General features: G+C 55.8%; 1 long non-coding RNA gene across 1 annotated transcript; it reads left to right on the forward strand.

The window, feature by feature from the left end:
- Positions 1-8,078: 8,078 nt before the first annotated feature.
- On the forward strand, positions 8,079-9,785 carry LOC118469223 (uncharacterized). The gene is made up of 3 exons (XR_004846069.2): positions 8,079-8,384; positions 8,783-8,879; positions 9,016-9,785. It is a non-coding gene; the product is annotated as an uncharacterized LOC118469223 (long non-coding RNA).
- Positions 9,786-11,871: the final 2,086 nt, after the last annotated feature.

Consider the following 11,871-nt stretch of genomic DNA (forward strand, 5'->3'; position numbering starts at 1 on the left):
CTGGCTCTCTCCTGTTGCCCTGGTCAGAGAGCCCAGCTCGCTCCTGTTGCCCTGGTCAGAGAGCCCAGCTGGCTGGATGGCTGGCTGGCTGGTTGGTTGGCTCCCTCCTGTTGCCCCGGTCTGAAAGCTCAGCTCTCTCCTGTTGACCCGGTCAAAGAGCCCAGCTCGGCTGGGCTCTCAGACCGGCTGACTGGCCGGCTGGCTGGCTGGCTCCCTCCTGTTGCCCCGGTCTGAGAGCCCAGCGCTCTCCTGTTGCCCTGGTCTGAGACACCAGCCGACTGGTTGGTTGGCTGGTGGCTGGCTCTCTACTGTTTCCCCGGTCTGAGAGCCCAGCTCGGCTGGGCTCTCAGACCAGCCGGGTGGCTGGCTGGCTGGCTGGCTGGCTCTCTCCTGTTGCCCTGGTCAGAGAGCCCAGTGCTTTCTCCTGTTGCCCCAGTCAGAGAGCCCAGGTTGCTCCTGTTGCCCTGGTCAAAGAGCCCAGCTCTCTCCTGTTCACCCGGTCAAAGAGCCCAGCTCGGCTGGGCTCTCAGGCCGGCTGGCTGGCTCCCTCCTATTGCCCTGGTCTGAGAGCCCAGCGCTCTCCTGTTGCCCCGGTCAGAGAGCCCAGCTCTCCTGTTGCCCTGGTCTGAGAGCCCAGCCGACTGGTTGGTTGGCCGGCCGCCTCCCTCCTGTTGCCCCGGTCTGAGAGCCCAGCGCTCTCCGGTTGCCCTGGTCTGAGAGCCCAGCCAATTGTTGGCCGGCCGGTGGCTCGCTGGCTGGCTCCCTCCTGTTGCCCTGGTCTGAGAGCCCAGCTCTCTCCTGTTGCCCTGGTCTGAGAGCCTAGCCGACTGGTTGGTTGGCCGGCCGGTGGCTCACCGGCTGGCTCCCTCCTTTTGCCCGGGTCTGAGAGCCCAGCTCTCGCCTGTTGACCCGGTCAAAGAGCCCAGCTCGGCTGGGCTCTCAGACCGGCTGGCTGACTGGCCAGCTGGCTGGCTGGCTCCTGTTGCCCCGGTCTGAAAGTCCAGCTCTCTCCTGTTGCCCCGGTCAAAGAGCCCAGCTCGACTGGGCTCTCAGACCGGCCGGCTGGCTGCCTCCCTCCTGTTGGCCCGGTCAGAGAGCCCAGCTCTCTCCTGTTGCCCCGGTCAAAGAGCCCAGCTCGACTGGGCTCTCAGACCGGCCGGCTGGCTGCCTCCCTCCTGTTGCCCCGGTCAGAGAGCCCAGCTCTCTCCTGTTGCCCTGGTCTGAGAGCCTAGCCGACTGGTTGGTTGGCCGGCCGGTGGCTCACCGGCTGGCTGGCTCCCTCCTGTTGCCCCGGTCTGAGAGCCCAGCTCTCTCCTGTTGACCCGGTCAAAGAGCCCAGCTCGGCTGGGCTCTCAGACCGGCTGACTGGCCGGTTGGCTGGCAAGCTGGCTGGCTCCCTCCTGTTGCCCCGGTCTAAGAGTCCAGCTCTCTCCTGTTGCCCCGGTCAAACAGCCCAGCTCGACTGGGCTCTCAGACCGGCCGGCTGGCTGCCTCCCTCCTGTTGCCCCGGTCTGAGAGCCCAGCGCTCTCCGGTTGCCCTGGTCTGAGAGCCCAGCCAATTGGTTGGCCGGCCGGTGGCTCGCTGGCTGGCTCCCTCCTGTTGCCCTGGTCTGAGAGTCCAGCCAATTGGTTGGCCGGCCGGTGGCTCGCTGGCTGGCTCCCTCCTGTTGCCCTGGTCTGAGAGCCCAGCTCTCTCCTGTTGCTCTGGTCTGAGAGCCTAGCCGACTGGTTGGTTGGCCGGCCGGTGGCTCACCGGCTGGCTCCCTCCTGTTGCCCCGGTCTGAGAGCCCAGCTCTCTCCTGTTGACCCAGTCAAAGAGCCCAGCTCGGCTGGGCTCTCAGACCGGCTGGCTGACTGGCCGGTTGGCTGGCCAGCTGGCTGGCTGGCTCCTGTTGCCCCGGTCTGAAAGTCCAGCTCTCTCCTGTTGCCCCGGTCAAAGAGCCCAGCTCGACTGGGCTCTCAGACCGGCCGGCTGTCTGCCTCCCTCCTGTTGGCCCGGTCAGAGAGCCCAGCTCTCTCCTGTTGCCCCGGTCAAAGAGCCCAGCTCGACTGGGCTCTCAGACCGGCCGGCTGGCTGCCTCCCTCCTGTTGCCCCGGTCAGAGAGCCCAGCTCTCTCCTGTTGCCCTGGTCTGAGAGCCTAGCCGACTGGTTGGTTGGCCGGCCGGTGGCTCACCGGCTGGCTGGCTCCTTCCTGTTGCCCCGGTCTGAGAGCCCAGCTCTCTCCTGTTGACCCGGTCAAAGAGCCCAGCTCGGCTGGGCTCTCAGACCGGCTGACTGGCCGGTTGGCTGGCAAGCTGGCTGGCTCCCTCCTGTTGCCCCGGTCTAAGAGTCCAGCTCTCTCCTGTTGCCCCGGTCAAACAGCCCAGCTCGACTGGGCTCTCAGACCGGCCGGCTGGCTGCCTCCCTCCTGTTGCCCCAGTCAGAGAGCCCAGTGCTTTCTCCTGTTGCCCCGGTCAGAGAGCCCAGTGCTTTCTCCTGTTGCCCCGGTCAGAGAGCCCAGTGCTTTCTCCTGTTGCCCCGGTCAGAGAGCCCAGTGCTTTCTCCTGTTGCCCCGGTCAGAGAGCCCAGCGTGCTCTCTCCTGTTGCCCCGGTCAGAGAGCCCAGCGTGCTCTCTCCTGTTGCCCCGGTCTGAGAGCCCAGCGTGCTCTCTCCTGTTGCCCCGGTCTGAGAGCCCAGCGTGCTCTCTCCTGTTGCCCCGGTCTGAGAGCCCAGCGTGCTCTCTCCTGTTGCCCCGGTCTGAGAGCCCAGCGTGCTCTCTCCTGTTGCCCCGGTCTGAGAGCCCAGCGTGCTCTCTCCTGTTGCCCCGGTCTGAGAGCCCAGCGTGCTCTCTCCTGTTGCCCCGGTCTGAGAGCCCAGCGTGCTCTCTCCTGTTGCCCCGGTCTGAGAGCCCAGCGTGCTCTCTCCTGTTGCCCCGGTCTGAGAGCCCAGCGTGCTCTCTCCTGTTGCCCCGGTCTGAGAGCCCAGCGTGCTCTCTCCTGTTGCCCCGGTCTCTGAGCCCAGCGCTCTCTCCTGTTGCCCCGGTCTCTGAGCCCAGCGCTCTCTCCTGTTGCCCCGGTCTCTGAGCCCAGCGCTCTCTCCTGTTGCCCCGGTCTCTGAGCCCAGCGCTCTCTCCTGTTGCCCCGGTCAGAGAGCCCAGCGCTCTCTCCTGTTGCCCCGGTCAGAGAGCCCAGCGCTCTCTTCTCCTGTTGCCCCGGTCAGAGAGCCCAGCGCTCTCTTCTCCTGTTGCCCCGGTCAGAGAGCCCAGCGCTCTCTTCTCCTGTTGCCCCGGTCAGAGAGCCCAGCGCTCTCTTCTCCTGTTGCCCCGGTCAGAGAGCCCAGCGCTCTCTTCTCCTGTTGCCCCGGTCAGAGAGCCCAGTGCGCTCTCTTGTTTCCCCGGTCAGAGAGCCCAGCCCTCTCTTGTTGCCCCGGTCTGAGAGCCCAGCCCTTTCTTGTTGCCCCGGTCTGAGAGCCCAGCCCTTTCTTATTGCCCCGGTCAGAGAGCCCAGCGTGCCCTCCTGTTGCCCCGGTCAGAGAGCCCAGCGTGCCCTCCTGTTGCCCCGGTCAGAGAGCCCAGCGTGCCCTCCTGTTGCCCCGGTCAGAGAGCCCAGCCCTCTCTTGTTGCCCCGGTCTCTGAGCTCAGCGCTCTCCTATTGCCCTGGTTTATGAGCTCAGCGCTCTCCTGTTGCCCCGGTCTCTGAGCTCAGTGCTCTCCTGTTGCCCCGGTCTCTGAGCCCTGCTGGTTGGCGGGCTGGTTAGCTGGCTGCCTCCCTCCTGTTGCCCCGGTTTGAGAGCCCAGCGCTCTCTCCTTTTGCCCTGGTCAGAGAGCCCAGCGCTTTCTCCTGTTGCTCCGGTCAGAGAGCCCAGCGCTCTCCTGTTGCCCCGGTCTGAGAACCCAGCGTGCCCTCATGTTGCCCCGGTCAGAGAGCCCAGCCCTCTCCTGTTGCCCCGGTCAGAGAGCCCAGCCCTCTCCTGTTGCCCCGGTCAGAGAGCCCAGTGCCCTCTCTTGTTGCCCCGGTCAGAGAGCCCAGTGCCCTCTCTTGTTGCCCCGGTCAGAGAGCCCAGTGCTTTCTCCTGTTGCCCCGGTCAGAGAGCCCAGTGCTTTCTCCTGTTGCCCCGGTCAGAGAGCCCAGTGCTTTCTCCTGTTGCCCCGGTCAGAGAGCCCAGTGCTTTCTCCTGTTGCCCCGGTCAGAGAGCCCAGTGCTTTCTCCTGTTGCCCCGGTCAGAGAGCCCAGTGCTTTCTCCTGTTGCCCCGGTCTCTGAGCCCAGCGTGCTCTCCTGTTGCCCCGGTCTCTGAGCCCAGTGCTCTCCTGTTGCCCCGGTCTGAGCTCAGCGCTGTCCTGTTGCCCCGGTCTCTGAGCTCAGCGCTCTCCTGTTGCCCCGGTCTCTGAGCTCAGCGCTCTCCTGTTGCCCCGGTCTCTGAGCTCAGCGCGCACTCCTGTTGCCCCGGTCTGAGAGCCCAGCATGCACTCCTGTTGCCCCGGTCTGAGAGCCCAGCATGCACTCCTGTTGCCCCGGTCTGAGAGCCCAGCATGCACTCCTGTTGCCCCGGTCTGAGAGCCCAGCATGCACTCCTGTTGCCCCGGTCTGAGAGCCCAGCATGCACTCCTGTTGCCCCGGTCTGAGTGCCCAGCCCTCTCTTATTGCCCCGGTTTGAGAGCCCAGTCCTCTCTTGTTGCCCCGGTCAGAGAGCCCAGCGTGCCCTCCTGTTGCCCCGGTCTGAAAGCCCAGCCCTCTCCTGTTGCCCCGGTATGAGAGCCATGCCCTCTCTTGTTGCCCCGGTCTGAGAGCCCAGCGCTCTCTCCTGTTGCCCTGGTCAGAGAGCCCAGCGCTCTCTCCTGTTGCTCCGGTCAGAGAGCCCAGCGCTCTCCTGTTGCCCCGGTCTGAGAACCCAGCGTGCCCTCATGTTGCCCCGGTCAGAGAGCCCAGCCCTCTCCTGTTGCCCCGGTCAGAGAGCCCAGCCCTCTCCTGTTGCCCCGGTCAGAGAGCCCAGCCCTCTCCTGTTGCCCCGGTCAGAGAGCCCAGTGCCCTCTCTTGTTGCCCCGGTCAGAGAGCCCAGTGCCCTCTCTTGTTGCCCCGGTCAGAGAGCCCAGTGCTTTCTCCTGTTGCCCCGGTCAGAGAGCCCAGTGCTTTCTCCTGTTGCCCCGGTCTCTGAGCCCAGCGTGCTCTCTCCTGTTGCCCCGGTCTCATAGCCCAGCGTGCTCTCCTGTTGCCCCGGTCTCTGAGCCCAGTGCTCTCTTGTTGCCCCGGTCTCTGAGCCCAGTGCTCTCCTGTTGCCCCGGTCTGAGAGCCCAGCGTGCCCTCCTGTTGCCCCGGTCAGAGAGCCCAGCGCTCTCTTCTCCTGTTGCCCCGGTCAGAGAGCCCAGCGCTCTCTTCTCCTGTTGCCCCGGTCAGAGAGCCCAGCGCTCTCTTCTCCTGTTGCCCCGGTCAGAGAGCCCAGCGCTTTCTCCTGTGGCCCCGGTCTCTGAGCCCAGTGCTCTCCTGTTGCCCCGGTCTCTGAGCCCAGCGCTCTCCTGTTGCCCCGGTCTCTGAGCCCAGCGCTCTCCTGTTGCCCCGGTCTCTGAGCCCAGCGCTCTCCTGTTGCCCCGGTCTCTGAGCCCAGCGCTCTCCTGTTGCCCCGGTCTCTGAGCCCAGCGCTCTCCTGTTGCCCCGGTCTCTGAGCCCAGCGCTCTCCTGTTGCCCCGGTCTCTGAGCCCAGCGCTCTCCTGTTGCCCCGGTCTCTGAGCCCAGCGCTCTCCTGTTGCCCCGGTCTCTGAGCCCAGCGCTCTCCTGTTGCCCCGGTCTCTGAGCCCAGCGCTCTCCTGTTGCCCCGGTCTCTGAGCCCAGCGCTCTCCTGTTGCCCCGGTCTCTGAGCCCAGCGCTCTCCTGTTGCCCCGGTCTCTGAGCCCAGCGCTCTCCTGTTGCCCCGGTCAGAGAGCCCAGCGCTCTCCTGTTGCCCCGGTCAGAGAGCCCAGCGCTCTCTTTGCCTGTTGCCCCGGTCAGAGAGCCCAGCGCTCTCTTCTCCTGTTGCCCCGGTCTCTGAGCTCAGCGCTCTCCTGTTGCCCCGGTCTCTGAGCTCAGCGCTCTCCTGTTGCCCCGGTCTCTGAGCCCAGCGCTCTCTTCTCCTGTTGCCCCGGTCAGAGAGCCCAGCGCTCTCTTCTCCTGTTGCCCCGGTCCGAGAGCCCAGCGTGCCCTCATGTTGCCCCGGTCCGAGAGCCCAGCGTGCCCTCATGTTGCCCCGGTCCGAGAGCCCAGCGTGCCCTCATGTTGCCCCGGTCTCTGAGCTCAGCGCTCTCCTGTTACCCCGGTCTCTGAGCTCAGCGCTCTCCTGTTGCCCCGGTCTCTTAGCTCAGCGCTCTCCTGTTGCCCCGGTCTGAGAGCCCAGCGTGCACACCTGTTGCCCCGGTATGAGAGCCCAGCCCTCTCTTGTTGCCCCGGTATGAGAGCCCAGCCCTCTCTTGTTGCCCCGGTATGAGAGCCCAGCCCTCTCTTGTTGCCCCGGTCAGAGAGCCCAGCGTGCCCTCCTGTTGCCCCGGTCAGAGAGCCCAGAGTGCCCTCTCTTGTTGCCCCGGTCAGAGAGCCCAGCGTGCCCTCATGTTGCCCCGGTCTGAGAGCCCAGCGTGCCCTCATGTTGCCCCGGTCTGAGAGCCCAGCGTGCCCTCATGTTGCCCCGGTCTGAGAGCCCAGCGTGCCCTCATGTTGCCCCGGTCTGAGAGCCCAGCGTGCCCTCATGTTGCCCCGGTCTGAGAGCCCAGTGCTTTCTCCTGTTGCCCCGGTTTGAGAGCCCAGCCCTCTCTTGTTGCCCCGGTCTGAGAGCCCAGCACCCTCCAGTTGCCCCGGTCAATTGGTTGGCTGGCTGGCTCTCTCCTGTTGCCCCGGTCAGAGAGCCCAGCGCTCTCTTCTCCTGTTGCCCCGGTCTCTGAGCCCAGCGCTCTCTTCTCCTGTTGCCCCGGTCTCTGAGCCCTGCTGGCTGGTTGGCCGGCTGGTTAGCTGGCTGCCTCCCTCCTGTTGCCCCGGTATGAGAGCCAAGCCCTCTCTTGTTGCCCCGGTCAGAGAGCCCAGTGCGCTCTCCTGTTGCCCCGGTCTCTGAGCCCAGCGCTCTCCTGTTGCCCCGGTCTCTGAGCCCAGCGCTCTCCGGTTGCCCTGGTCTGAGCGGGAGGATCCGATTGGCTGTCCGTCAAGACACAGGGCGGTCCTCGACCCAAATTAAGGCCCTTACTGGTGCCGACCGCAGCGCAATAACCATCAGACGGCATCTACGGGACAAGGGTTTCAAAAACAAGAAACGAATTCAAAGACCTCGTCTCCTACAACGCCACGAAACTGCCCGTTTAGACTTTGCCAGGGAGCATCAAACATGGGACACTGAAAGGTGGAAAAAAATTTTTATTCTCTGATGAGAAAAAATGTAACTTTGACGGTCCACATGGCTTCCAATGTTACTGGCATGACAATAAATTACTTTTTCAAAGTGCTTTTTGTCTCACTCCCCCTTCTTGCTTTTGCATATTGTAGCTCTACTTAAAACCTCATTAAGATCCAAATGTGCAAAAGGTAAATTCTAGCTATTTTTCAACTGGTCTTAAGATTTTGATCAGGTCTGTACATATGCTGACCTTTCTGCTCTAAATCTGTCATTCAAATATGTTACAAGTTTGCATGAAATGGCAAAATGATCAACTGTAGTCAGAGTGTTCAGGGTTCATCTGATGATACATCATCAACACTGCATGCACACTACCAGACAAAAGTTTGGACACACCTCATTCAATGGTTTTTATTTATTTGTCTTATTTATACATTGAGATTAATACTGAATATTAACTCTTTTTGTTTACAACATAATTCCATATGTATGTACTGAATGAGAAGGTGTGTCCAAACTTTTGACTGGTAGTGTAGATAAAGCTCATCTAGGATGATATGACAGAGGCATCACAGTAAAGGGCAAAGCCTTCTCTTGTTTTGATCAAAGAAGTTCATATTCCAGGCATAGAGAAAATCTGTTGACCTGGAGAAGTCGGCATGTTACTTTAAGGAATGCTGCGTCACTGACGTCATCACGTTAGAGTTGCTCGTCCAATCACACGCGTCGTCTCGCAAGAACCGCGCGATACACGAACAGACAAAGAAGTCGTCTTTGTGAGTTTCTACAATGGCGGGCCGGTATCGCCAGTCCGACTCACCGCAAACTCCTCGCATAGAACAGCCTGGACATGACCGACTGGTTTCAGTCAGACCCGCGACAGAGACTGAGAAGAAACTGTTGAGCGTTATCAGCCGGCTGTCTGGTCAGAGAGGACCGCTGGAGGAGAAGCTGGAGCAGAAGCTGGAGGAGAGGATAGCTGCCATGGAAGCCAAATTAAACACTTTCTCCAGCGGCGAGGAAATTCAGCGGAAAAGAGGAGAGCACAGTCCTAAAATTGCGGTAAGAATATATTCCATTTGTAGGATATTTTTAGTGAGTTTTAGCACAATGCTCTGAATTGGTAACGTTAAGCAGTGATAGCATGTAGTCCTCCATCTTTGTTAACAAACGTGACTTTATTTTTGCCTTTTTGTACTTTTAGGAACAAGGGTGAGACTGTTTATTCTTTTTTCTTTTTCGTTTCTTTTTTGTGAGAAAAATGTTTACTGGAAGCATGTATAATAATTCTTTGTCAGCTGAATGCACACAATTAAATTGTTGTACTGTAGATTGTAAACAATTCATGCATCCATTCAAATTGTGTCTGCTCATTTAAAACTGTTTTAAATGACTTTACAGTTAACTCTGCAGTTATTTTGCTGTGAGTAGTAAATGAATGTTCTGATTTATTTTCACAGACTGGGCTCACCTCACAATGAGACAGTCAGGACATATTTAGTTAAAACTTCGGCTGAAGTCCAGATGTGGAGGATGTGGAGACAGACGTCCTTCTATGTAAGTATCCTGTTTAAAATTGTTCTAAATTTTTCGATTTCATCAACAGCAACAAAAGCTAACAATAGCTGAAAATAGCAGGAAATAATAATAATAATAATAAAGCTAATAACGGCTTCATTTAACTGTTTTCCAGCTGATTGTAAAAAGCATTTTGAAACTCTACGGAGGAACTACCGCTACAGTCAACCCAACATGGCGGATCAGTCTTCTGCCCGGAGTCACCAGAGAAGAAAGAGGGAAAGAGATATTAGTTTGATTCATTACATTGTGTGTTTTATACAAAATGTGGTTAGAATAGTATTGCTGGTCACTATGACATTATTTTTCTGTTAAATTATTAAATGTATTGATTTCCTGTACTGATTGTGTTCACAGCTGCTGGATGCCAGGAAGACAGTCCTTGCTCCAGATGAAGAGGACTTCTGGAAGGGCATCACAGCTGACATGATGTCAGATGAGGAGGACTTCTGGAAGGGCATCACAACTGACATGATGTCAGATGAGGAGGACTTCTGGAAGGGCATCACAACTGACATGATGTCAGATGAAGAGGACGGCAGCATTGACGGGGTGCGTGGATGGATAGTACGGCCTCCATCCTTCCACAGCCAGGAGCTTGCCAACCTGTGTGCAGCCCTACAGGCTGATGTAAAGTACACAGCTCTACATCACAGGCGTTTTCACAATGGACAGCCGTCTGATAGACTGAAGCCACTGAAGTACAACACGGCAGCAGCCAGAAAAACATTTTAAGCCAGAGCTGATGCTTGAGACCAGCCTGGAGTGAGAGATGAACTTGGTCAAAATTTTTTGTAATTTTTTTGTTTTTAAAGACAGTTTATTTTAATTTTGATTTCGGATTTCTGGAACTCTGGACTGTTCAATAAAGTTCTTTTTTTTCAACATGTCTCAACATGTCATATTTTTTCCCTTCCAATAAATTAATGTCAGTGATTGTAGGATAGCCCATTGGATAACAATAACAAGTATGCAGGTTAACTAATTATACACTATATGGCCCATATTTATTAATGTCTTATTAAAATAATAATAATAATAATAATAATAATAATAATAAGCATTATTATTGTGTCACTGGGGGTGAGGAGGTGGGGTGCGGTGGGTGGGGGGGCCGGTGGGGGGCGGGGATTTGACCAGTAGCAACAGATCTTTCAACCAATCATGACACAGTTTTTTTCTGTTGTCATGTCTTGTTTCATCCAGTCGGTGTCCTGAGTCATGCTAGACAGGCAGGCTAGATGCTAATTAGTTTTCACACCTTTGCCATGGCCCAGGTGTGAAGTCTCACTCCCCCCCTTGCCCCACACACCCACCCCCCAACTCCACAAACATGATTCATTCAAGGTATTTCTCCTCACCCGCCAACTAGTAGTTCATAGCCTGAGAACAACCAATAACTGTGGGGAACTTAGTAGTTTTTCAGTGATTCACAGGGTCGATAATCTGGCTTTTCATGCAGTGATATGTCCTCAATATCTGTACTACATCAAATCCATTTAGTAGTCATCAAAATATTTCACTACAAAACACAAATGCCAGCCTCATGGTGGTGCTAGAGGAAAAGGCAGAGGATCATCAACATTAATAGTCTGGAACCCTCTGAATGTCTGCACTAAATTTGCGTTTAATAGTAGTTTCAGTCCACATCAAAGTGGTGGAACAACTGATGACCAGTAGTCAAACAATGCAATACAATAGCAGTACAGTTAAAACCTACCAGAACTTCATACTTTATCTCTATAAAAGTGTATGTAGAGGACACATGTACTCACTGATCAGGTTCAACATTAAAACCACTGACAGATGAAATTAATAACATTGCCATCTGATTACAGCGCAACGTTCTGCTGGGAAATGTTGATTCTTGGCTTTTATGTGGATGTTAGTTCGGCTAGTACTGCCTATTATGCCTGACAGACGACAAGTAATTTTAATAAGTATTCTGAAAAACAACAAAAAGTTTACTGAAAGGCTGCTGGATACCTATGCAAAGCCCAACACATTGTGACCACTGCAACCTCATAGCGCCTACCTAAGGCCACAACATGTAATAATAAAGTACTCCAAAACTATAGAGGTGCTCTGCACCAACAATATTTTTTAGGCAGCACGTCACCCAATTTAACATTGTTCCAGACAAAACACAACCCTGACAGCAGCCACCTCCAGGGCGATGCGCCTCACAACACCCCAAAACTGCTCAAGAACTGCTTGAGGAACCCAGTGAGGAGCTCAAGGCGTTGACAGACAGAGCTCAGTGGTCAAAATCACTTGTTTTCTGTTTAAACTTTTTGTGAGTTAAAGCCTTATCTCCCTCTCCATAACTTCAATATAGCTGTTAATGCTTTTATTACCACACAGCTAGACTATTGTAGTTCTTGTATGTGGGTGTAGAACAGTCGTCCCTTCAGCATCTGCAGCTGCTTCTCTTAAGAGAAAATAGAAAACATGATCACCTAACTCCAGCATTGGCTTCCATTTCTAGTTTCCTGTGCACTTTATGATTAATTTTATTGTTTGTTTTTAAAGTTTTAAATGGGTTGGCACCATTTACAATGCAGAACTCCTACACCGGTTGACCAGCCAGATGCTTCTGGGTGTTCCAAGATCCAGGCTCAAATATAGAAGTGATGGAGTCTTCGAATTAGCTGCTCCGAATCTCTGAAACGTTTTACCTTTCTATGCGAGAACTGGTCAGACGTAAGTAACTTTTAAATCACTGCATAAGACACACCTCCTTTTATTGGTGTTTGGTTCAAGTAGAGCCTGACACCCAGACTTCATACATTATGGTGTTACATTTTTTTGTTATTTTAATTATAATTATATTTAGTTTTGCCTTTTCATCAATGTGTTTCACTGTTTAGAACTGCACAGCTCTTTGCACCTCCTTACACTTGTTGCTTTTTCTATTTTTCTATTCCTTTTGTGATTTATAAACCTTTGATTACACTTGCTGCTAACTGAT

Source organism: Amphiprion ocellaris, chromosome 2, assembly GCF_022539595.1.
Source record: "Amphiprion ocellaris isolate individual 3 ecotype Okinawa chromosome 2, ASM2253959v1, whole genome shotgun sequence".
Lineage (NCBI taxonomy): Eukaryota > Metazoa > Chordata > Actinopteri > Pomacentridae > Amphiprion > Amphiprion ocellaris.